Here is a 12442-nt window from a genome sequence, read left to right as displayed (position 1 = left end):
ACACAATATTTTTGAACAAACAAACCCACAAACCATGTGCTGGTTTTACCCAAATCAATGGGCCATCCTACACCCAAATCAATGATTCTTACATATTTTATTAATCTAATGGCTGGCACCATCATGGGTTGGTTTGAACAAAACCGTGAGCCCCATGCTCACTTTATTTTATTTTATTTTATCTTTCTTTTTTTATTAAAAAAAAAAAACAAAAAAAAAAAAAAAACAAACAAACAAACAACATCATCCCTTTTCTCTCTCGAGATTTTCTTATTATACATCTCAGTTGGTGAGCATCATCCCTTTGTCTATTCTTTTCTTATTATTATTATTTTTCCACCACAAAAAAAAAACAAAAACAAAAACAAAAAAAACAACAAAAAAAAAAAAAAAAAAAAAAAAAACACAAAATCCATTCACAACCAACTCGTTTTTCATAATCATTTTTTTTTTTTTTTTTTTTTTTACCATCTTCACTCTGTGTTGAGCTGTTTTACTCCACTTCTTCACTCCCTTTGTTTCAACCTCAAATAGGTTTCTATCGTCACCCCTATTTGAGTTTGAGGGGGGGGGTTATACATATATCATGGTGAGCATGGTTACACACCATGCGAACCACCCAAGCCATCCCATGGCGCACTCCCAAAGTCGTCACCTTGGTGCACCACCAAATTCTTTTACAACGGTCCGGCATGACCCCGCAAACTGTCCCGACATTGATTCCGGTCAGCTTCAACATCGGTCCGGCATGACCCCGTAAACTGTCCCGACATTGATTCCGGTCAGCTTCTACAACGGTCCGGCATGACCCCGTAAACTGTCCCGACATTGATTCCGGTCAGCTTCTACAACGGTCCGGCATGACCCCATAAACTGTCCCGACATTGATTCCGGTTAGCTTCTACAACGGTTCGACACGACCATACAGTGTCTTCACCAACGGTCTGACACGACCATATAGTGTCTCCTATCCACTATTATTTGTCAGTCTATTTTCCTGTTTTGTTACTCTCTCCAAACTCAAGTTGGTTGGTTCCTATCCTCCTTGAGTTTGAGGGGGGCTGTTAGAATATAATATGTAAAGTGTTTAATAATTATGTTTTCTTCTTTCGCCTCTTTTGGCCCCTTTGTAACACTCTCCCCTCTATAAAAGGAGAGGTACCTTCACATTATATACACAACATTCAAGACAATATTCAATACACAATTCTTTCTCTTTCTTTATACATAAATCTTTCATATTCATTGTAAGAGAGCTTTATTCATTGTAAGAGTGATGAGTAGAGAAGGTTGAGTTTTAAGATTATTTTAGAAGAGGAAGATGATTACGGTGAAGGAAAGAATTTATACAAGCAAAATTTTGGGAAACGGAGAAATATAAAAAGAGAGATTTTAGAAATTTGTAATTCAAAATTTTAGGAGGTTGTGTGGTTTTTTTTTTTTTTTAAAAAAAATCTATAATTACTTTGTTAGTCAATACTAATAGTATTATTTTTAAATATTTTTAAAATTATAAAAATTAGCAATTGTGGAATGAGAAAATTTTAGATGGTTGTGTGTGTTTTTTAATGTATAATTGCTCGGGAGACTTACATGTAGATTGTAATAGGTGAACTTATAATCCAATATGTTCTATGATAATTAATGGCGTTTTTTATTAAACATTATTAAAAAAAAGTCACTAATTGTTAATTTTCAACGACAATTTGAAACTTGTCACAAAAAATGTCACTAATTGTAAATTTTAGCGACAGTTTAAAAAAATCGTTACAAAAAAGCGTCACTAATTTTCAACTTTCAGCAATAATTTGAAAAATTCATCATAGAAAAATGATACTAATTGTAAGTTTTAGCGATAATTTATAAAAATCGTGACAAAAAAAGTAACTAATTATCAATTTTTAGCAACATATGCAAAAAATATCACAAAAAAATATTTTTAGCGACAACTTTATTAAGGCTTGTTTTCAATAGAATTTGATGGGAATTAAATCTAATTATTATGACTTATTGGTAGTTTACCCTAATTGGTTTGTTATGAGACGAGATTTGTGTTTTTATTTTCTTTTTTTTGAATGTATATTTATTTTTATTTTTTTTGAATGTATATTTACTTTTTGTTATGAGATGAGATTTAGGAAAGAGACAAATATTATGGGAGATATTTTAGGAACTTACAATTTAAAGTTTTAGGTAGTTATGTTTTTAAATAAAAAGTCTATAATTAGTTTGTTAACCAATAGTATTATTTTCAAATGTTTTTAAAATTACAAAAATTAGCAATTGTGGAATGAGACTTATTAAGAGTATTATTTTTTAATATTTTTAAAATTACAAAAATTAGCAATTGTGGAATGAAAAAATTTTAGTTGGTTGTTTTTTTTTTTTTTTTTCTTTAATGTATAATTACTTTGTTATGAGATGAGATTTAGAAAAGAGAGAAATATTAGGAGAGCGATTTTAGGAACTTGCAATTTAAAAGTGGTTGTGTTTTTTTAAATCTATAATTGGTTTGTTAGCCAATAGCATTATTTTCATATATTTTTAAAATTATAAACATTAGCAATTGTAGAATGAGATTTTAGAACTCTCATAAGACTTGTGATTAAAAACTTCCTTTTACTTATACAATATATAGATAGATGCGTTATCTTTTAATCACATTAATTAAAATTTTAAATTTTAATATGGTCTTTATGTCACTTACATTCAAAAATTTAAATGAAAAGTACTTACAAAACGGTCATTTGAGTTTTAGGGACATTGAATGAAAATAAAAATAAAAAAATCAACCTTTAACTTTCTCTGAAATATCACTTTGGATCCTAATGTTTCAAATTCACTCAAATTTTGAATGATGGGTGTGTTGAGAAGGCTACATTAAAACTTGTCTTGAAATTTGAAAATTTAATTATTGTGTGAGTAATTTTCTGACCACGCTGTCCGCTTAGTAACCAACTGGAGAGCACCGGCAGAATAGATGGTACCTGGCTGACTTGTAACAGAAAGAGAAGATTTCGGCGGTGATTCGTTCACCCGGGGGCACTCCGACGATCAAGTCAGTATATCTCTCAAAGATAAATCAAGTGCTAAACTCACAAGCTTGAGTAGCAAAAGCATACCTTAGACCCATGGGGTGCCTCTCTTTTATAGCCAATATAAATTTAGTCCCAATAGAAGCCTAATTTCTATGAACTCAGGATTACTGCTAATCTTGGACTCCCAGTAAGATTAGGATAAACTCTCTAAGAGTCTTATCTTAATACAAACTGAAGTCTTCTCTCATTCTAGGACTCTTGCCCCTCATCCGCTTATCTCGGATTCCGATATCTTCGGAGGTAACCTCGGCCTATCCGAGATGACCTCGGCATAACAACCAGGACACGTGGTACCTCGGCTGACACGTCGGCGTCACCTTGGCCACGTGTTGGTATTCAGAAAATATATCCCCACAACTGCCCCCTAGATTCTATTACCTCGGCATTATGAGGTGATGGAACCTAAACTGTTCGTTCATCTGTGCCCCTTTGTCCGAGATCAAACTCGCCGACCTCAAAGTCCCCTGGACTTTACTGTCCACTTCTGTCAAGTATCAAGCTTCATGCTTTCCAAGCTGCTCGAGATCACACCTCCTAGCCGAGGTTCTTGTTCCATTAATTCGTAAACTCCAAGAGCTTTGCAACTGCTCTACTCACATTCTCCGGTGGGTTCCCGACTTCCAGTCATCTATTTGACTCCGGCGATCTTCATATCGGCGTTCATTTCTCTTGGTAGGTTCATAAACTCTTTTATTAAGCTCAATCTTTCATAACTCTTCTGAATCCGTTTACTTGCCCTCTATTGTCTTCTATTTTCTCATGTTCTCAAGTTTTGAATTGTTTGAATGCCTGGCACTTTCTTGCCATATCCGTTTTCTGTTGCTAGCATCGTGTCTGGGTCATTACTTTCTTGTTCTTCACATACTTACTTAGTGCTTGTGTACTTGGCTTTATTCTTGAACTTTGTTGTCTTCTTGACTCTGATTTTTCTCTTTTTTCATTCAATCCTTTGGCTTTTTCTTTTTCTAGCTCTTTTGCTTAAATCCGTCATTGTTCCAAGCTTTCAAGCTCCATAACTGTTTTCGTTCCTCTCCTCCGGTGAAGCTTACGTCATTCTGTCATTTTCGCATCCGTCGTCAGACTTCGGCAATTCTCATTCCGGTTTCCCTCTATCTGGTAAGCCACTGTTCCTTCTGGTTTTATTTCTTGTTGCTTTCCAAGAAGCTCTACTTCATTGTTAATCACCATTGCTGTTTTACCCGTTGTTTCTAAATCATCTTCTTGAATACACATTGTTCACACATCTGTTGATTTCTGCCACTGTTCTTGGCTTGACACACCTGTGCAAACTTTTTGTCTTGATTTCCTAATAGCTTCATCACCATTCTTGATTACGAATTACATTCTTATTTTCTGTTTTCTGTGTCTTTTTCCAGATTCTTGCTTTCAATCCTTGCCTTCAAACTCCGAGGTGCCAATCGCCGAGAAGAGTTTTGATCAAACTCTTCGGGAGATTGATGCTGAGCTCGAGGCCGAGAAGGCTGCTGAGAAGTCTTCCCAACAGTCTTCTATATCCTGCCATTGATGCCGAGTAGTTTTGTTTCCTTCTTTTACTCCTTGTACTTTGTTCCTTGTACTTTGTCCTTCTTTGTATGCTTTTAATCCGGCCGACGTGCCATTTTTGTAGTCTGAATAATTTTTTTTTTAATATTCAGGCCGAAGTGCCTTCTTTCTTCTTTAAATGCATTTCTCTAATTTCTTTTTTGAATGAATGTCTTCTTTTTTCTGCTCTTCTATGATTCTACACTTAGAATAATTTGCATGTCTTCAAAGTACACCTTGACTGTGCAATCTCTTCGGGTAAAATACCTCTGTCACAACTTCTAATCTTGCTCATCTCGGCCTTGTCTAACACTTGAAAATATTGTAACAAATATTTTTACAAGTGTTGCTTAGGACTTGTCACTTTCTCAATGTTTTCTATCAAGACTTTAGTTTTCCATATTTCAAGTTTTGATAACCTGGTAGTCTCGGCAAGTACGCAGATATTGCTTGAGCTTGACTTTAACTTGTAAATTTTTCTCAAAAATTTTAACAAGTGTTTTAACCATCATCCTTTATCATAACATCGGCTTAACTTCAGCTTGTAAATTTTTTTCAAAATTTCAACAAGTGTTAAACCGCCTTCCTTTCGATACCACCTTGGTTTAACTATAACTTGTAAATTCACATAGAATTTCAACAAGTGTTTAAACCAATCTTCTTCTTATACGACTTCGGTTTAACTTCAACTTGTAAATTCACACAGAATTTCAACAAGTGTTAAACATGGCATCGGTTTAACTTCAATTTGTAAATTCACACAGAATTTTAACAGGTGTTAAATATGACGTCGGTTTAACTTCAACTTGTAAATTCACAGAATTTCAACAAGTGTTAAACATCATCTCGGTTTAACTTCAACTTGTAAATTCACACAGAATTTCAACAAGTGTTAAATATCATCTCGGTTTAACCAACTTGTAAATTACTACAACTTTCAACAAGTGGTAAATATCATCTCGGTTTAACTTCAACTTGTAAATTCACACAGAATTTCAACAAGTGTTAAACATTATCTCGGTTTAACCAACTTATAAATTGCTACAAATTTCAACAAGTGGTAAACATCATATCAGTTTAACCAACTTGTAAATTGCTACAAATTTCAACAAGTGGTAAACATATTCTTCTTCTCTCTGCCCCCTGCATGGCTTCCACATACTCCTTTGCGAACCTTATAAAAGGTTTTCAACCTGGCTAACTGCAGTCCAACCTTGTGTGTTTTCTTTTTTATCTTCTGGGATCTGAGATCTGCTCATTGAGCTCTTCTCTTCTCGGACTTAAGTGCCGAGATCTTGTCTGCTAGAATCTTGGATCTGCTCACTCAGGTTGAGCTCTTCTCTTCTCGGACCTATACATCTAGGCCGAGATCATGTCTTCTAAGATTCGGGATCTAGGATCTGGAATCCAGGATCTGCTCACTTAGGATGAGTTCTTCTATACTTGAATGTTATCTCCTTAGGAGCGCTCATGCCCCCTGTCTTTGCATCCCTTCTGGAAGGGTCTTCGTTCCTCCGCAGATATCTATCCTTCCATACCTGGAGGTCATCTTCGTTGTAGTATCCGCTTCGATCTGTTGTCTTTGGTGCGTCACCTTCCTGGCCGACGTCTTTCACTCCGTGACTCTGGTCACGAGTTTCTATGTTGCGATCGTCCCCTTCAACGTCGAGGTTGATAGGTCTCCCACTCCTAGCAGGAGCGTTGTCTTCAATCTGATCTTTCTGTCCGTCATTGACCATCTATTCTTCTTTCTTTTCCACAGACGGCGCCAAATTGTGTGAGTGATTTTCTGACCACGCTGCCCGCTTAGTAACCAGCTGGAGAACACCGGCAGAATAGATGGCTGACCTGTAACAGAAAGAGAAGATTCCGGCGGTAGTTCGTCCACCCGGGGGCACTCCGACGATCAAGTCAGTAGGAGCGTTGTCTTCAATCTGATCCTTCTGTCCGTCATTGGCCATCTATTCTTCTTTCTTTTCCACAGACGGCACCAAATTGTGTGAGTGATTTTCTGACCACGCTGCCCGCTTAGTAACCAGCTGGAGAGCACCGGCAGAATAGATGGTACCTGGCTGACCTGTAGCAGAAAGAGAAGATTCCGGCGGTGGTTCGTCCACCCGGGGGCACTCTGACGATCAAGTCAGTATATCTTTCAAAGATAAATCAAGCGCTAAACTCACAAGCTTAAGTATCAAAGGCATACCTTAGACCCATGGGGGTGCCTCTCTTTTATAGCCAACATAAACCTAGTCCCAATAGAAGCCTAACTTCTATGGACTCAAGATTACTGCTAATCTTGGACTCCCAATAAGATTAGGATAAACTCTCTAAGAGTCTTATCTTAATACAAACTGAAGTCTTCTCTCATTCTAGGACTCTTGTCCCTCATCCGCTTATCTCGGATTCCGATATATTCGGAGGTAACCTCAGCTATCCGAGATGACCTCGGCATAACAATCAGGACACGTGGCACCTCGACTGATACGTCGGCGTCACCTTGGCCACGTGTTGGTACTCAGAAAATATATCCCCACAATTATTATAATTAAAAAAATAAGAGATCAAAATGAAATTTAGAAAAGAGTTGGAGGGTAAAAAATTTTTGCACAACTATAGTGGTCCTAGCTTTAAAGTTTTTAGATTAATTGCACTTAGCATCTTTATATTTTTATTAAAATTTCACTCTGTCATTTTAATTATGACTATTAATCCTTTACACATTAAGTTCAGTTATAATGTTACTTGTTTGTCCAGTTGTTAATAAGGCTGATAAAACTTATCACGTGCTTATTTCTACTCTAAAATCTCACTTTAATCCTTTCATTTCATTAAAATTTTATTTGTCATTCCAATTTTAATTTTCATCAACCTCATTAACAATAAATGAATGAAAAAAGTGATATTATAATTTGATTTAAAGTATAGGGAATTAATTGTGGAAAAAAAAAATTTTTGAGTCACCAAAATTGTGGGCAAATTTGCAAAATATAAGTAACACTTTGTTGTTGTTGCTGCTGCTGCTGCTGCTGCTTTTCTTCTTTTTTTTTTTCTTATGGTACACATATAGCCTTGTGAGCTGGATTTGAGTCACGAACCCTAACAAATTTGATATATTTAATCGATCGTGTGATCAGTTTTCCCTGCTTCTTGAGGTGTTGTTCAGCATAAATAACCATGATGATCCTGTTCATTTCCTCCCAACGTAAACCTTTCAACCTTCAATGGAAAGGGTCAATCCTACTTCCAGCTATCATCATCTGGCATCCTATGACAAAAATGTCATAAATTGAAATGACAGTCCAATAATGTGTCAAAAGAGCAAAATCCAAACACAGCTTATTGGCATCCTGTGTTGTATTGTACGTATGTGTGTGTGTTCTAGCACTCACTAGGTATCTCATGGATTTCCACAAGATCACATGACAATGCTGTTGTTGGATTGTAGTCATACACTGTGGGGCTGTTTGGGAAGTGGTTTGGGCGGCTATTATAGCCTAAAAAAATTTTTTAGCCAAAAAGCCACTTTTGCAAGTTTTTTTTTAAAAAAAAAAAAAAAAAAATAGGACTGCACTGTCAGCTACAAAATTTGTTCCATCAATGGTAAATTACGGTTTTATCCCTTGACAACAATTTAAAAAAATATATATTTAGGGACAAATTTGTCATTCTAATTTCAAACATCATTTCAATACATTTTTCAATACAACAACTCAAATAAAATTCATCTCAACTTCCCAAACACAAAAACTAAAATAGCCTATTAAAATAACCAAAAAGCCAAATAGCCTACTGAAATAGCCACTTCCCAAACGAGGCCACAACCTTATGGCTCAGTTTGGTTAAATAAATAACACAAAAAAATGAAAGAAAAAGAAAAAAAAAATTATGTATTTATTTAGATAGAGAGTCCTAAAAGTAATGGAAATTAAAGTGTCATATACAACTCAAATTAGTTTGTTAGTTAGGCTAATAATTTCTTACAAAATATACAGGAATTTTTTTTTTTTTTTTTTTTGTTCCCCTCAAATCTTGACAATGCTTATTTTGTTTTCCTTTGTGCCCATGTCTCTCCACAACTACATGTAGTGATTATATTTTTTTCCCATCATTTTCTTACAAAAATTTTCATCTATTATAATGTATGCAAGAAAATAAATTTTGATTTTTTTTTTCCTTTCTTTCACTTCATATTCATTTTCTACCATTTTCATTTTCTATTATCCGTTTCTATCTAAACAAATGGAGCCCGAAGGGCATATGTCTTCCCTGAAGTATTCCCTTAAAATATCATTTTTCTTCTTTCATCTATAAATATGTGTATATCTATGAAAATTGTATAAATTCAGTCTTTATAAATTCACTCTTTTTTAAAGTAGTCTAGAGGGGTAAAAGTAATATATTATTAGGGTTAAGGGAGTCAAATGTACAAATTCATAAATGAGAGAGGTAAAATATTATTCCTTAATAATTAATGGGTGTCGGTGTAATTAGCTCTAATTCCACACATCATTTCTACTCTATGCACACACTTAATGAAAAATATTTTTATTACAATATTATTCTTAAATGAAATTACTAATACAGACATCAATAAACACACTCTAATTGAGATTAATTTTTCTTAGTACACATCTTCTGAAAAAGTAAAAATCTCACAAATACATCTATTACAAAAAAAAAAAAAAAAAAAACACACTAAACCCTACTTCTATGCACACAAAAAAAAATTCACTCACTCCGTTGTCACCATTGAAAATCTCAAATTTTTACACAAATATATACATGAAAATAGTAAACTAATTTCAACAAATAGTGGATTAAAAACAAACCCGTAGGTTCTTTAAAAGAGTAAGGCCTAGTTTGGGAAGACTAAATAAGTGCACTTTTTGACTTTTTTTATATTATGTGTAGAAAAAGTAGAGAAGAGATGTTGATTGATGTGACTCAAAAAAGATAAAAAGATAAAATAAGTGCACTTTTTTCTTTGTAGCCAAACTTAACCTAAAATCCAACACTGCTTCACTCCAAACAATGCTATAGCCTATAGTACAATACTTCACTCCTCACAGTTGAACAATGCTTCCTCAATTTTGGGTTCTGTGTCATGTGGATTTGGGTGTGTTGTGTGTTTGTTTGGTATACGTGTACAATTTTATATGTGGTGTGTATGGGATATATTTGAAATAAGAAGTGTGTAGAGTAAGAGTGCGCATTTGCCCTGTTAGTATGTCCAGTCCAATTCTATTTTTTAAGGATTTAAAAAGATTGTTTTAGCTTATAAGGTCAAGTTTGATTAATATTTTTAGCCTGATATATTAATGAATTAGGTTTGGGATTCGTACTTTCAACCCAGCCTAGCCCGCTATTAAATTAATTAATTATAATAAATTATTTATTTTTATTTTTTTTGAGATATAAACTTTATCTTTATTGATTTTATTGAAACTCATATTTATAGTGATGTGTAATTGAATTTACTTAAGAAATCCCTAAATTTATACACAAAATTCTTAAACATATAATGATATTAGTATATTTATTTAAGAAATATAGCGTGATTGAATTTAATTATTGATTTTTTTTTATTTTACATATAATTCGATGAGTGAGTTTAAAATTTATAATTATTTTTTGAGAGAAACTTAGGCAGATATAGAAACTTGATGTTAGAGTAGAGTACAAGCTAAGTTTGGATAGATACAAAAAAATTTTATTACGCAATTTTAGTCTAACCCAAACCCCACCTGACTCGACAAATGTCCACCGCTAATGTAGAGCGAACAAGCTTAAAACTTCGTAATTTTTTTAGTGTATGAAGAGGGTTGTGCCCAAAAAAAAATGAGGTGTTGAAATCGTAGCTCGCAAAACCTATGCAAACCCTTTCATTTCCATTTATTTAATTGAAGTAGCCCTGTTAACACTTCTCGTTTGGTTACGGCGGCTGCTTTGCCTTTAGCTAAATAGTTTCTTTTAAATCAATTACAAATGCACCAATTACAATTTGCTTAAAATATAATTTATTCCTTACATTTTTAAAATTTATATTACACCCTTTAAATTTTTTAATTTCATAACAAATTGTCTATTTTATTAATAAATTATTAAGTCACTTAATAATTTTTAATGATATCATAAATTTAATTTAATTAATAATTTAGACAATTTTATCATTATATAAAAGAGCATATAGGAATTTCATTCTTTCTGTTAATTTTGTTAAATAAAAAAATTCTAACAATGAGGTATTTATAATTTTTCAAACCATAGGAGAGATCCCGTAATTTACTCTTTTTTTAATCATTTTACTTTTATTGATTCTTATAGCTTAGAAGGATTTAGGGAAAAAAAAAACTACTTTTAAACTTTTTTTTTTTTTTTTGACATATAAAAAATACATATATATATATATTCTTTAAAAATTTTAGAATCTAGCATAGCCGGATAGTAGGATATAAAAGTGAAGTTGTTCAAATAAAAAATAAAAAATCAACAAAAAATTTATTAAAAAAATAATTGTTAAATAACAACCCTATCTCTTCCCTTCTCTTTCTTAACGGAAATTTATTTATAAATACCTTTTAAAGATGCTCTAGTCCAATAAGTTCACAAACTATCCTTATTATTTTAATTAGTCTCAAGTATTTATATTTTTATTCCATGAGTTTATTTCTTTTTGATTTAGATTTTTTATTGGACTATTATACCCTTATTTATTTTTTAGTTTCTTTTTTGTTGCTCCCCTATTTCGGTAGTGTTCGTTATTCACGGTTTTGATTGTGATTAAGTTTGATACATTTTATCAGTGGTTCGTTTGTGGTACGGTTTCATTTGTAGTGATTGTAGGGATTGGTTTGATATATTTTGAACCTCTGTTTGGTAGAGTTCGAAGCTCTAGTATGTGGTGGCGAGAGAATGTTGTGTTTCTCTATTGTTACGGTAAAGTTTTGTGTTCCTCCATTATTGCTTTCGTTCGAAACTCTGTATTCGTTCATTGTTACTCTTTGTTCAAATCTCTGTGTTTCTCCATTATTGTAGGTCAAAACTTTGTTTGTATTCAGGCGATTTTGTTACAAAATTGTTATTCGAATGTGGGTTTGCTTTGATTTGAATTGGTGAAATGGTGGAATTGCTTGAGCTGTTAATGATAGTGACAATGTTAAAGATAAGGATGTGGGTGATGATTTTTTATATGTAGAGAGATTGAGATTTTTTAGATTTCTAATTTTATTGCTGCCATTGTTTCTGGTTTTTTGTTAACAGTATCATATCGTTAAATAATGTTAATGTTCACATTAATTTGTCATTTATGTTGTCAATCAATGTGAATGTTCACATTTCATATTATTTGGAAGCCTGAGAAATGAGTGTTGGGATTGTGAGGAGTGATGTCTCTAGTATAGTAATGGGGTTCTCTTTATAAAGAAATGAAGTGAGTTTGGTTTGATTTGGATTGGCATAATGGTGGAATTGCAGGAGGTGTTGATAATAGTGATAATGATGAAGATGAATATGAAGATACAGAGGAGAACATGGTGATAGTTTTTTATTTTTTTGGAGATTGAGATTGTTGAATTTCTGATTCTGTTGTTACCATTGATTTTGATTTTTTATTATTATATTTCAATTTAGTAATGATTTTTTTGAGATTGATAATGTGTCTGATATACAAATTGTGTAAATGTTCATATAATTAATCAGTATTAATAATCAGATTAATTTGAGATGAAAAATTATCATTATGTTGTCGATCAGTGTTAATTTTTTTCACACACCCGTATAATATTAAATAGTGAATATATTTT

The sequence above is a fragment of the Camellia sinensis genome, chromosome 5 (genome assembly GCF_055761805.1).
Source record: "Camellia sinensis isolate YWXY chromosome 5, ASM5576180v1, whole genome shotgun sequence".
In the NCBI taxonomy this organism is placed as follows: domain Eukaryota; kingdom Viridiplantae; phylum Streptophyta; class Magnoliopsida; order Ericales; family Theaceae; genus Camellia; species Camellia sinensis.
This window is presented reverse-complemented; position numbering follows the sequence as displayed.